This window comes from Thunnus albacares, chromosome 13 (genome assembly GCF_914725855.1).
Source record: "Thunnus albacares chromosome 13, fThuAlb1.1, whole genome shotgun sequence".
In the NCBI taxonomy this organism is placed as follows: Eukaryota; Metazoa; Chordata; class Actinopteri; order Scombriformes; family Scombridae; genus Thunnus; species Thunnus albacares.
The window spans coordinates 19366052-19380297 of NC_058118.1; the positions used below are offsets into that span (position 1 = coordinate 19366052).

General features: G+C 39.6%; 1 long non-coding RNA gene across 5 annotated transcripts in view; it reads left to right on the forward strand.

Annotated features, from left to right (window-relative positions):
- LOC122995719 overlaps nt 1-14246 on the forward strand; it is a 73927-nt gene that overhangs the window by 886 nt on the left and 58795 nt on the right. For all 5 annotated transcript variants that reach the window (XR_006406851.1, XR_006406849.1, XR_006406847.1 and 2 more), the window contains one exon: nt 224-453. This is a non-coding gene — a long non-coding RNA (uncharacterized LOC122995719). The remainder of the gene's footprint in view (nt 1-223; nt 454-14246) is intronic.

Here is a 14246-nt window from a genome sequence, read left to right on the forward strand (position 1 = left end):
AGTAACCTTAAATACAACAACCACCAAATCCCTGCTTGCTGGATTCTGTTTGACAGGGCAGACCTCCGCAGGCCTTTATTCACTTCCCATGGTAGTACATCTTCTCAGGCAGCTGCCACATAGCCTTCACTTTTAAGTATGTCACATTTACTTGTTGCATGCATCACCTTTCAAATAAGTTTTTTTTTCCCCCCTTCTTTTTCTGCCTTTTCCCCATATGCAGACCGACTCAGGCTAATGAAGACTGAATCATAGGTGAGGAGGGATGATCATCACTCTTTCTCTCCAGATGACAAATGAAGTTGTCATTCTCCTCAAGTGTGACTGGTCATTTCGGCTGCACAGCATCCAGCCTGTCTCCAATGGACTGTAATAGCTCCCTTTAACACCTGGCCAGAACAATCACCAGCAGGGGGTGGTGTTTATCCTCTCAATGTCAAAGGAAACGTCTTGGTAAGTCAAGATGAGCAGATGTTGGAAGTATGGTCCTGATTAATCATCTGTCTGTCTCTCTGCCTGTCCATCTATCCATCTATCCATCTACCGTATCTACTAGTCTTTCTTTTTCTGTCTGTCTTGTTTCCTTTATTATGCTTACAACTCTTTTCTTCTTCTCTTTTTATCGTATAATTTGTCTGATTTTTAGGAAGAAAGACAAGTTAGTTTTTACTGACTTACAGTAGTATTGACTCAAATTGAAATACCACTCAGTCTGGTGTAGTTTTTGGGGATTAATTTAATAATCCATTCGACTGCTCCTGTTTTTTGCATTATCTGTTGGATACCACAAATAAGTCTGGTGTTTTCCACCAACTGACTCTTCCTTCTTGAGTCAGCACTTCATTGCAAAGTCTGTCTGGGTTTAAGGATTTGCATGAGCTGTTGGCTTGTTACATGAAATTGTAACTTGTGGATGATGCGTGGCTGTCTTTCTCTTTTGACAAAGGCTTATTTTCTCTCTCAGTGATGGTGGGAGGAATCCGATGAGGCTTTGAAGTGGAGAGTGCCACAAACACACAACCAAGCTGTTAATGAACAGCCTCTCTCCGAGAAGCACAATGCTTTTGTTCCATTGGTTGGTTGTTTGGTTGGGTGGGTGGGTTGGTGAAGAGTCTGCAGGGATATGGAAGATGTGAGGGGTTTTGAAGTCGAGTCATTTATTCCAGGCTGTCAGCTTCCTTTGCCTCCTTTTTCTCTCTCTGCATGTCCCTCCCTTCTTTTTTTTTTCCCAGTCCACTTTTGTCTTAGGAACTGAGCCTGTCTCACGATACTCAGACAGCAGCATTTATTTAGCTGTTGCTGTGTGGCATTCTGCTCTGTCTTTGGCACATTTGCAGCTTGTCTTGTGTATGTTTGAGCATGAGCGTATACCCCTATGCAAACGATTTTAAAGGCTGTGTGTGTGTGTGTGTGTGCGCGCGCGCCTGTGTGTGTGTGTTACTCTGCACTTCAGCTTGAACTTCAAAGGCAGGCTTTTAGAAAGCTCCTCTGTGCTGTCTCATGCAACTCTTGTCCTTTTAATGAGGTTTCATCCTCACCAAAACTTTGTGGATAACAAGACAGTTTGTGGAGAGAGGAGATATGTATATGATCTTGTTTGTAGTGTTGGTATTACAGATCATACAATTTCATAGTGGAGAAATGCATAAATCTCTCAATCACCTTGTATATTATAAGCCTCCATGCTGCAATAATTTCAGGAAATTGAGTGCTCCTTAACTTTATAGAGAGTGTGCTTTATTCTTGAGCGAGAAATAGGCCATGCAGCTACACAGTCATGCTTCATTTAGAGTGAAATGCTTCAGTCTAAAATGCCTAGATTAAAATGTTCATCAGTTTTGAGGACACTGTGTCACATCATCATGTGACTTGCTCCCAGTAGTTGACTGATTGGTCCAAGTTCAATCTGGTGAGCTTGATTGATTCAGTAGTTGTTTTCCAGGATGAAATCTAGTAGCTTGTAGGTCACTGCAGCAGCCTTACATTTTCCAAAGTGAAAGCAAAGTTATAATTCATGCTACTTTAGGCATGAGAAAAACACAAGTGGTATGCAGTCATGTGATGTGAGCCTTTCTTTAACATTTGGATGTTGACAACTTCTAGTGGATTCAATTTCTGTGAATAATTGAGGATAAAAATTATAATCTACATTTAGGATTAAAGATATGATAGATGGCTGCAGATTTCAATTTGTCTATGGAAAGGTTATCTGAGCCACTTCCCCTTTGACCGAGTTAAGGAAAGATCTGTTGGGCTGTGTGGGAGTAGGAACAGGAATCCATAGTAAGTGCTGTCTCCTGGTAAAGTGCCGCTTTTACAGGAACAGCATGTAATAGCATGTTTAAGTATAAATTGCTTAAGTGAGCCCATTAGATTCCTATCAAGAGCCCTTTTCCATTAGTTCTAAGGTGCATTGATCAGATTCTGGCAAGTGTGCCTGATCAGCATTTTCATTGAGCCAGCTAGGATTTTGTGTGTATGTGTGTGTGTGCGTGTGTCATGTGTGTATATATATGCATGTGCGTGACTGTGTGACTTTTGTCAGGTCACTGCTGCTTAGCTAAACACTTTTGGTTCATTGCAGTTTATTAACCACATGCTTAACCTTAACTTATCTTAACTACCCACCCCAAAAAGTTATGGGTTTCACTGAAAATCTCCTTAATCTCCTCATTGCAAACAACCCATTAAATTTTGAAATCTGATCAGGGAAGATTTGACCTGATAGGGGCTCTAGATGAAAGTTGAGAAGGTTGATGAAGATAATTAGCTATTATCCTCAGGGGACCCTGAATATCTAAACTATAAAGCAGTCTGATAAGTTAATTATTGTGCTGGATGTGTGGAAACACTGAGAGACTGACTAGTGGACTGATGTACTGACCATCATCACCATTATTTGGCCCCACTAGCCACCAGTAGCTGGAAGAGAAGAGAACAGCTCACCTTGGACACATCAAGTTTGCAACCAGAACAAAAGCAAATGAGAAATCTTAATGCTGATTTTAAATAGTAATTTAACTTGATTTTGAAATCTGAGTTGTACTTTTGGTTGTTGTTGAGAGGTCTGCATGCCACTGTCACCCTGGGAGCTGTGTTTTCAGGGGAAACAGACCCCAGTAGAGTCTCCTCAGGTAAATTGGATCCCCCGTGGGGACCCGTCTAAGAATTTAAAGGTCTCTATGGAACTGATACTTCAGGAAAGAGCAACCTAGGGATACTGGGGCCCCTCTTAAATTCAGGCCTGGAAGGGAAGCTTGCAGGCAAGTACATAGAGTTGAGCTTTATAGCAAGAACACCTCTGGAATCAAACTCCTGGACAGAGCTTGAACTTCTCTTCTTTTATGGACTCACATGGGGTTAGAGGTACTGTGCATGTCCAGCTCAGCTCTGGTGTGTTAGAGTTTTTCCCAAAAAACAAGGCAAAGAGCGTCACCTCCATGTGATCCTCCTTATCTGAGGCCTTTGTATTCTGCAGTGGTGTTCCTCCACCAGCTTGGGAGCAAATTGTATTTCAAAGTCTTGTTCACAAGCGAGGGTATGATGGAGTATAAGAATGACTGATGGCACATGCTCAAGAGATTTTCAGATGGGTACAATCCATGTAACTGATCATATTTCATACATAAATGTACACATTTATCATAATTGGTAGAGGCATACCGCTCTCTTCCATGTTGCACAATGATGACAGTTTGGAAAAGCAACCCTCCAACAGCTGATGTTGGAGTTGACAGGCAATTTAAGATTAGATCATGCTGGGAAGCACTGTGTGCGTGTGTGTGTATGTGCATGTGGCATGTGTTCAAATGTGTGTATGTTAATAATAGTGGGTGTGAGATATACTGTAACATGTCATGTGTACTGTCATTGAAAGACTGAATTATTAATCTTAGTATTGCTTCTTACATTTTTTTTTTGCATTATAGCATCTGTGCTTTGGTGTAGATGTATGCTTGTATGTGTTTTCCTAATCCATCACTCTTTGATGGATTACACACAGCTGAGGAGCTGCAGTCAACTAGGTCATTAGAAAAGCTTTATTAACACTGTAAATAATGACAACAGGCAGTCCTAAAAAAGATTTAGAAGACATACTGTAGCTAGGGCTGAAACTCTGCTGTCACACATAACTGAAATATGTCAACAGATCCAATTTAACCATTTTAATATATATATATTAGCTTCATATCTTCACAGTGACAGGTGAGCGCTACAGATTTTTTTTTTAACCTAACCAGATGCAGTGTTTTTCAAACATACAGACATTGTTTGCGGATAAAATATTTTCAAATGAATATTTCTTTAAGAGACACTGGAACTTTTTATTCAACCCTTCCAAAATATCTGATTTCACATGCTCGCTCCTTTTAGCAGTGACCTACTTTAAATATACATAGTTTCACTCATTCACAAGTGAGAGCTTCTCACTTGTCTGGGCATAGAGTACATTCACTGGAGCTGTGCATAAGTGCATGCTCAAGGAAATCTCAACAGGGGGAGAGGATAACATAAGAAAACACTCCCTTTGTGTGCCACAAGTGCTTTTCTGGAAGCTTTAGGACACCATTGCTCTTAGAGTCAGCAGTCTGTATCTGGATTTAAACACACATCATCCAGTATGAAAATAATGCTATTAAAAATGTACGATTTAGTTTTACAATGCTTGAATTATGTATGTTAAGTCCCCCCCTTAGACATATCATTGTTCAAAACAACAAAGTCTCATTTGTTGTTCGGCTTTAGGATGAAACAGCCTGATGAGATTTAATGTGAGAGGTGCAAGTCTTTTGTTTTGAGCTGCCCATTTGCTGCCATGACAGTCAGACACCTGAGGGAAAGTTTGTCCTTCCCAACTACCTCTTGCTCCTCTTCAGCCCTGACTCATTCCAGGTGTGCATGTGCTTGCGTGTGCATGTGGGAGACAGACAGAGAAAGAGCACAGAGAGTGCGTATGTGCATGCAGATTCAGGAGTCGGCGAGAGTTTGTATGCGCGCTTGTGCGTGAGTCCTTACGCGGCAGCTTACGTGTCAGCAGACAGACACCCTCTGGCCAGAGCCAAATAAAGTCTCCTCACCTGTTTGTAGCCTTTGAGGAAGACTGTGTGTGTCACCTCCCAGGGGCCAATGCCATGCTTACTTAAAGCCGCTGGAACAATCAGCAGACTCTACAAGGCCGGGTCAGATAGAATAGCCTCAGCCCCTCTGAGTCCAGGATCAGGAGCTGTTTTGTCTCTGTATATATGCCGGATGACTTTAGCCCAAAGTGGACGACTTTAGAGGATAAGTGTAGAGCATGAGCTGAAAGAGCTTAGACCAAGACTTGGACTTTGCTTATGTAAATTGTTTGAAGGGTGTTCCATGATGGAATTTAGGGATTAGGGGAAATGTCCCAGTGAGACTGTTTGACTTCTATTTCCATACTATCTCCATTTATTCCCATTCAGAACATCTCTGGTCAAAGGTTATCAGACTGGCAAAAATTCGCTTCTTGGTGATTTCATAGCATAGCTACATATGAAGAGGCAAGGCTTTGGATACCAGATCAAACCCTGTGTCTTTGTTAGTAAACCAGATATCTTGCATGTGTTTTAGGCAGTTCAGCATTACACAGGCATTTTGAAACACATTATTCCTTGTTATAACCCTAACCTGTCAAATCCCAGTATAATACTCACTTGTCTTTAATCCTAGTTTTTAAATGCTAACTCCTGAAAATATATATTTCTATATTTGGCTTAGTAGGTGTTTGACCAGATATTCAACTCTCCTGCTGAGTAGCAAGTGTGTCTTTGACCTTCATGGGGGATTTGCTAAGAGCTGGGAGGCCTAACCAGATCCAAAATGAGTTGAAAGCTGCATAGAATTTCAGTCTACGCTGTTGATTCTCAGTGGGATGGACAGTGTTGGATGCTTATCTCAGTATTAGCAACCAATATTAACCGTTTAACACCCACTACCTTTTTGAAAATAATGGATTATTTGAAATTGGAAGACCCTTGCAATGAATTTGGACTATTGAAATCTAGATGTCTCTGAAGTAGAAAGGTTCTTCTTCTATTGAATTTGATCTCAACTTGTAATCATGAACGAACACTGCTGGTTTACCTTCTTAACTTAGCAGTTCAGCAAATCACAGGCAGAATTGTGTGTGATCTACCCTGACCTCCATCTCAGTCACAAACACACATATATATGGTAACTCCCATTGGGGTCTTGCTTCCCCTATAGATAGATGTTGGTAAGGCCAATGTCATTCCTATTCAGGCTGGTGAAAATAGCTTTCATAAATATTCTATTATGTTTAGGAATGCGTAGATGAATATAAATATTCCCACAACATTCAGCTTAGAGAGGAACGACCAAAAAATAACAGCCTTATGAAAAGCTTTACTGACCTTCAGAGCAACCTTTGGAAAGCCTAGTCTCTACCACAATAAAGTCATGCTGTTTTCTAAAATCTGCAGTTTAGAATAAGAGTGAGACTAAACCAGGAGATATGACAAAGTTAATCAGGTGTCACTTTCTTTCAGTATTTTAATGTCCTGTTTGGCTATAGTTGACTTTGCCCACTTCTTCTTATATTAACATCTCAACCATGTTAGAGGTTTAGGTATAATCTGTGCTGTAAACCTTCCAAAATTCCACTTTACAAACCGTCAATTTACACAGTCTGGTTTGAAAACAATTTCACACAGAAGAGATTTCTAGGAAGTGAGCTTTTAGATCGGTTTGTCTCCGTGAAAAGAGCAGAGCATGTGGATATTGGCTTTTGCCAAAGAGCTATCTTTTGAATTAATCAACCCTGGGGATTACACGACGTAAAATGGATAAAGTAGCAATGGTGAAATTACTTAGCTGTAATACAAAAGTCGTTTCTTTGACCACCTCATGAATTTAAACAGTTTAACCACAGCAGATTATTCCCTTGAGTGATGCACCACTGGCGGTTTCAATAATTATTTTCATGCCATCAACCAAAACACATGAGACATGTCATTATGTGATTCTTGAGGAGAGTGAGTTTAATCAGGAAAGTATTGATTAACCTTGTGAAAATGAAATGTGCTGCCTTTTATTTAATATTGGAAGGGATTTTGAACTCCTGTTGGGCTGGGTGGTGTGACTGAAATCCATATCAATATTAATTGTCACATTTACCTCCTACCTGTTAATATACTGTGGTGACCTAACGTTGATGTGCAAGCTACTGTTGATGCATATGCTTCCCAATCCCAATGAATACAGTTTTACCTGGAGGCAGTGGTAGACCTTTACTTTGAAATCATATATGTTGACAGTGACTTTACCAGTTAGCTACTGAAAATGATTTACTCCATATGCTGTAGTGGAGTAAAAACACTTTTAGTCATTTTAAAACATTACATGGACAACATAGTCATTGTTACATGTTTCATAAAGCTCATTAAAGGAGAAAGGCTCAAAAACAATGACTGCTGTATCTTATCAATGACAAAGTTTTAGCAACTGGACTTTAAAAAAACTGCGTACAGATAACTATGCAGTTTTTTGACAGTATTTACAATAACTGTGTCTACAAGACCAACATGGAATCATTTCTGTTTACCCATTACCTCTGCCTCATCTGCAGACATGCCCCTAGCTACAATTTCTACAACATTTAAGGCACTCTGTCTATCCGAGTTAGACTGGGCGCTCATGGTCAGTTACATAACTTTGTAGGAACAATGCAGCCTTGATTTCTTCTGCACTAGGGCACTAAAGCACTAGGGGTGGGCTAAAAATCGATTCATATGAGAATTGTGAGTCTTATTTTCTATGATTCTGAATTGATTCACAAATGTCAAAAATCGATATTCTAAATGTTAATTAATAATGTTATGTTGATGGAATGAAAAGATGGAACTCGGACAGTCTACAGCGCGCACAGGCTATAGTTATCTTGTAGTTCATCTTAAAGAAAGGCAAACGTTTGGGCAACTAAATAATTACCTTTTGTGAGACAAATGTGAAGTATATTGTGAATACTTCATATGCCGTCATCCAGAGACTAAAGTTAGTGGAGCAGAGCAGTGATCGTCAGCAGTAACAAATGAGACTGGCTGACCAACACACACTGCAGCACTTAAAACAACTTAAACCAACTCTGATGTGAAGAAAATAACTGAACAGACTGTTTCACCTCAAAAGCCCTGCGCCCATTCAGCGTCCTACACAATGACGGCTTCCCCCAGAGCTAACGGTGTAGCAGAGAGGCTGCTCTTCTTTGCTGGAGACGTATCGTTAATAACAACACAGCAGAGCACTCCGCCTCCCCTTACTCCAGAGCGAACACACCAACTTCTGTTTTTACAAAAGAAATTGTCAGTCATTACATTTATTTTGCCTTTAAAGGGGATGTATTATGGTTTTCCTTATTTTCAGACAGAATGTCACAATGTTGGATATTCATGTTAAAAGTGGCCGACGTGTCAAATAACGAGGTAAACGTATGTAGCAGTAATCCCTGTGAGCAACAAGCAGCACTTTCAGACTGCTCTGAATGCTAAGTTTCCAACGGTTTTTTCTACTTTTGGCCCGAGCTGACGTGACGGATTTCTTTATATGGACATCTGCTCGGACATCGTGAGTTTGCTGCTCTGCTCCGAGAGTAGTTACGCCAAGCCATGATGCCATTACACAGCACAGCAAAGTAAAATAAGTAGTTTACCCGTTGGAGGTGTGCTAGTTGTCTGCAGCTCTTCATAAAACATCTCACTGTAGCTGTTTCTGCTTACACTAGTCCTCCCTGCATCATTTCTAACTGATCCGCTGAACACATAGCCCCAAATAGCTCCATATGTTGTTGTTTCGACCGGTTTTTAGCGCTGCTAACGAAGCTCCGCTAAGCCAGTGAGGAACAGGTTTTTACTTCCTGTAAATTCTTCACAATAAAAGTCCCTAACCCTAACCCACTAGTTAGTCATTTAAAAGCTTTTAATTTGAAGCAGTAGAGTAGGAAATGTTTGGTTTGCAATGATGGTACAGTACACAACTCTAATACGTAAAGCTGGCCAATCAGAACAGAGTGGGCTCATTGGGAGGGGGGCCTTAAAGAGACAGGAGCTAAAACGGAGTGTAAGTGAAACTGTGTATATTGAGGCGTTGCATAAAAGGCCAGTATAAGATAAATAAGGAGTTTTTTGAACTTTGAATCATGTAGAGCTACTCTAGTGGAGTCCAAAAATAAATATTTAGAGCTGAAATGAGCATAATAGGTCCTCTTTAATTTGAACCAAAAGAGCAGCTGTTGTAGCAAGAAGTGGACATGATTTGTATGTCTGAGGTAGCTTTAACAGTGTAAAAACTGCCAATAGTTCAACAATAACAGACATTGTATGTGCATGTGTGTTTGTGAGTGCATGTGCCTGCATGACCATTATTTTGTGAGCATCAATTCCTTTCACATCCATGCTGGTCATGCTCTGTCGATGGAATATGTTGTTGCGTTGCAGTATGAGATAAAAGGATCAAGAAGATACACCGCTGCCCTGGATATGCGCTGGTGTGTTATCTCATTTTTTTTGATCTTTTTGAGAGAGCAAGCTTGCGATCTTTGCCTCCAGGGGCCTTCTTAATATTTCATGACTGTGCAATGTATCTTTTGACACTGAAATATGCTGTGAATTAAACATGACTGACTGCATAATCAAAAGCTTTTAATGCAAGTGGAAGGGCAAGCCTCTTTGGGTTCGCCTTTTTAATTAAAGAATAAATGGCCACAGATTTTGGTGAATTTAACAAAGAGTGGACTTGCTTGACATAGCACAGGCACGGTCTGTGGACATCTTAGAAAGGAGACCTCTCTGCTTCTGCTGCCCTCCTAATATTTATAGACATTTCAATCATTTGTGAAACACATCCACCACTCTGTAGAGTCATAAAAAAGCAATAAAAAAGTTGTTTGTAGAGTATTAAGGCGGCCTCAAGGCTTTTATTTTCCTGCTGAGGCTCCATCAACGGAGATGGTCACTGTGTTCTGTACTTAAGAGTAGACATGGTGTAAAATGCTAAAATTGTAATTGGTACGTTGGTACCAATACTGGACTGAGTAGATTCTCAGTACAGTATGTGTTTAAGGTTATTGGAGAAAATCGTCTTTAAGGATGAGGGTCAGTCTTTCTTCCTCACATTGTGTAATGAGTTATTTGATTCTTACTTTGTGTTTTTTAAAAATATCACTCTAACAATGTGTGTATTGGATCAAGTGTTTAACTTCTTTGACTCATCTCAAACTATGCTTATTCATGCTTCCATGTCATGAATAAATGATCATGCAGAACATCAAGAAGCAAAGGCATATAGCATTACTCAGTGTGTCATAGAGGGGGAGACATTGTCACATATCTATTATGAATGCATTTTATGATCAAACATGCCACATATCCACAACAAAAATGACACATCACTCATCACATTTCAGCTGGGACAAGCCCAGATGTCATAATACTAGATATGCTCAGTAATATGTTCTTTTTTAGATCCAACAGTTTAGAAGGTGTCAACATTTGTATGAAATTAATAATTGATAAAAGTGATGAGCCAACATCATCATTATTCCAGTAATTCTGTCTAAATCATTGCTCTCTAAATGTCTTTGGTTGGTGTCAGTGTTGTATCAGACCCTGGTCTTTTGTTCGTCGTAGAGCTGGGTGATATGACCAAAATCTCATATCCCGATATAGGTCATTTCATATCCCGATAATGACACTTATCCCGATATAGCGCATTTTAATTCAGTGAATAAATAATTAAATTGCTCCTCTTGGCTTTTATTGCACTTACAGTAATGTAATGAGTGTAGTTGTTGTCAACTCGAGTACTTCACCTGGTTCGCTGTCTCTCCTGTGTGTGCAGCACACACACGGAGGGCTCAGCCCCGCCCACAGTGAACCTTAGAGAGCAGAGGAGAGTGCGACCATAAATGGCAGCAAAACACAGCAGAGACTCTCACACTCAGCTGAAATTAAACGAGTGCACATAAATTTGGTAAATAACATAAATAAATACAGTCTCTACTGCGTTTTGCTGTCATTTATGGTCATTGGAAGCTCGCTGCTTCTCTCCTCTTCGCTGCTCTTTCTTAGTGTCGGGGGGTCTGCGCCCTCTGTGTGTATGCAGCGCAGCAGAGGAGAGTTGGAGAGTTGACAACAATTAAACTTGTTATGTTACTGTAAGTGCAATAAACCAACACCTCCTCCGTGATAGTAGGGACAGCCCTGCAATGCCTCGACTATCTGAGGACATGAAAGAGAACTAGTCTACCCCAAAAACTGCTTATGAACTTTTACTGCAGTGCTGTTGAGAGCATACTGACACACTACATGGCAGTTTGGTATGCCAACTGCAATCAGGCTGACAGAAAATCTGTCCAGCAGATAGTGACGACAGCACAGGATATCATTGGGACCCATCTACCGGACTTGGGCTCAATCTACACCTCATGATGCCTGCGGCAGGCTCACAATATCATTAAAGATCCATCCCACCCAAGCAACCACCTGTTCAACCTCTTGCTGTCTGGCAGGAGATACAAAAACATTGCAGCTCAGACTTCCAGGAAGAAAAACAGTTTCTGTCCCAGGGCTATGGCACTACTAAATAATGCTGCTTCTTCCCCTATCCCCTCACCCCCCAGTGTGCAATAACTGGAGCAAGCCCAGTACTTTAATATACTTTGCGCTTTATGTATTTTATTTAAAAGTCTAATGTTTTTAATGTTTTTGAATCTGTTCTATCTGTCCTTTTATTACTTTATTTTATTTTGTTACATGTGCTGTGCACTTAGAGGCATTTTCGTTGTCTTGAACAATGACAATAAAGCTCTATCTAGCTATCCATCTATCTATACAAGTTTTGGGAATAAAAAGCCAAGAAGAGTAAATTATCAATGTTATCTGCATAAAAGATGGACAGAGTCCAAATGATGAAAAATATTGCCCTAAAGAGTGTGATTTGTGTCCCAACAAAATGAACGATAGAACATTATATGAAACGATGAACATTTTTTCTATCGTCACATGATATATATCATCATATAGCACAGCTCTATTGCTTTTTTGTCTGTAGACATTATACTAGTATGAAATTCTCTGGTTAATAACATTTATTACATGGCATGTTTGTATCTATTGCCTACTACTTTACTCTTCTAAAAGACATGGCACAGATACAGTAGACACAGATACAGTAGACAAATCAAAACATTATTTAAAGCTCAAGATATACTGTAGTCACAAGGTTGACTGACTACATGAAATCACTTTTTTCTTCTTTATGGCACAGAACTATAGGCCCCTTCAATCAAACTGTCTTCTCAAACCGGTGGGGTAGCCTTCTTAAATTCTCAGGAAACCTTTCTTTCCTCAAAGTATCTTCATGCTATGTCAACTACAAGATAATGTAGGTTTTAAGAAATGTTGTTTTAATGGCTCAAGAGGTGAAAGAATCAAATCGTTAGCTATCATACAGACCTGTATATTTGTACAGTTCTCCTGCAGTAGAAGTAACAGTAGCATGACAAAAATAGCCCGAGGCATCAAAGTCAGAGGTGACAGCAGTTCAACCATTGTTACATGCTCTTCCTTAAGCTAATTATTGTTTTATTCATACAAATTATAATGTAATACATTACATTCAAAGGCTATTTGTAGCACAATGTCCTAGTGATCGGCGAACAAAGTTTTAGATTTATCATCTTTTTGAAAGGAACAATGGGCTTGTCTCAGATCTATGTATTCAGAACATTTGTCATGATGCAAAGGGCTGAAAGGACCAATTGGTCAGGGTTTTTCACATTTTAATGATCCTCTCTGGGACTTACTCCCCATTTCGCTCTCTCTCTCTCATTCTTTCTCTGTCTTCCACTCTCTCTAAGCAGAAATCCCAGAAATATGGATAAGGATTGCCCCACAGAGAATACATGACCTCATTTCCATGTGTCACAGTGATCTAATAGGCTTGGACAGTGTGGTCAAGGATCTAAGGGGTTTAAAAATGTTCGTACTTCACTCCTCTGTCTGTTTATCTGTTATAGGTGAAGATAATGAGGCCCTGGCTGCAGAAAGGATAGAAGTACTTTAAAGGAAAAATTAAACCTAGCCCTAGAACCAAAGAGGTCAGATCAAGTTAAGCAAAGAGACTTGAAAAGACTTGTAGGTTACTTGCACATAGGAAAACTCTAAGGAATATTTACTTGTTGCTTGCAGATAAGAGAAGGTTATTCTAAAAGGGAAAAACGCACTGTAATTTAATTACACTAAAGAGCTTCGAATGATTAAACAAATCTGGCAAAATACGAAAGAAAAGAGAGAGTATACCTTAGAGAGCTATGTGCAGTAAGTTGGAGAAAATAAATCCTGACATTGCACTGCTGGGATTTTGTACAGAACCCATTCTAACGACCACTGACAGCTGAACATTAGCGAGGAACTGTACTGTATGTAACTAGCAACCGTCAGCACTATAAACCAATTAGAAGGTGACAGGAACCAAGCAGACATTAACACAAGGCTATTAAGCAATCTCCAAGTCCACAAAGGAGACGTCACTTCTTTTTTTGTAATTACTACTCTTTTTATCATCCTTGATGAGGGTAAATTATTTTATTTAATAAATTAACGTAAATTAAGCTATAAATGTATGCAAGCGTGTGAATTTGACATGCCTAATAAGCAGATTTATTTATCCTGCAGCTGATAATGTTCAGTACACGTCTATGCCATCTTGTATTTCTTACATTGTAACTTTTGCATTGTTTGTGAGGCCATGTCCTTACCAATCACGTATTTATATATATGTAATGAAAAACTAAATTTTCCATATGGGTTATTGTAACTAAAACAATAATTTCACTAGCTTGATAATTCAAGTCAGTCCCATCCTTATACAAATCTTTAGTACTCACTGTAGTCAAGAAACTGCTTTGTGTTTGGTGTGAAATGCACCTTAATATTTACTTTATCTTTTCTATTGCTTTTTTAAAGAGAGACTTGTATGACTCTAATCATTGTTTTCTTAATCCTGCTCCTGAAACTCCACAGCTATCTGCCCATCACAGTGCTATCACCATTTACAAGTCAACCTACTTTTCTTGAACAAAGCTGACATCTTACAGCAAACCACTTAGACGATTCTCCCACAGCTGTTTATACTCACACAGAGGGGATGTCATCCGTTGACACTTTTCAGTTAGCACCAATCCCATGGGATTTTTTACACAGTGC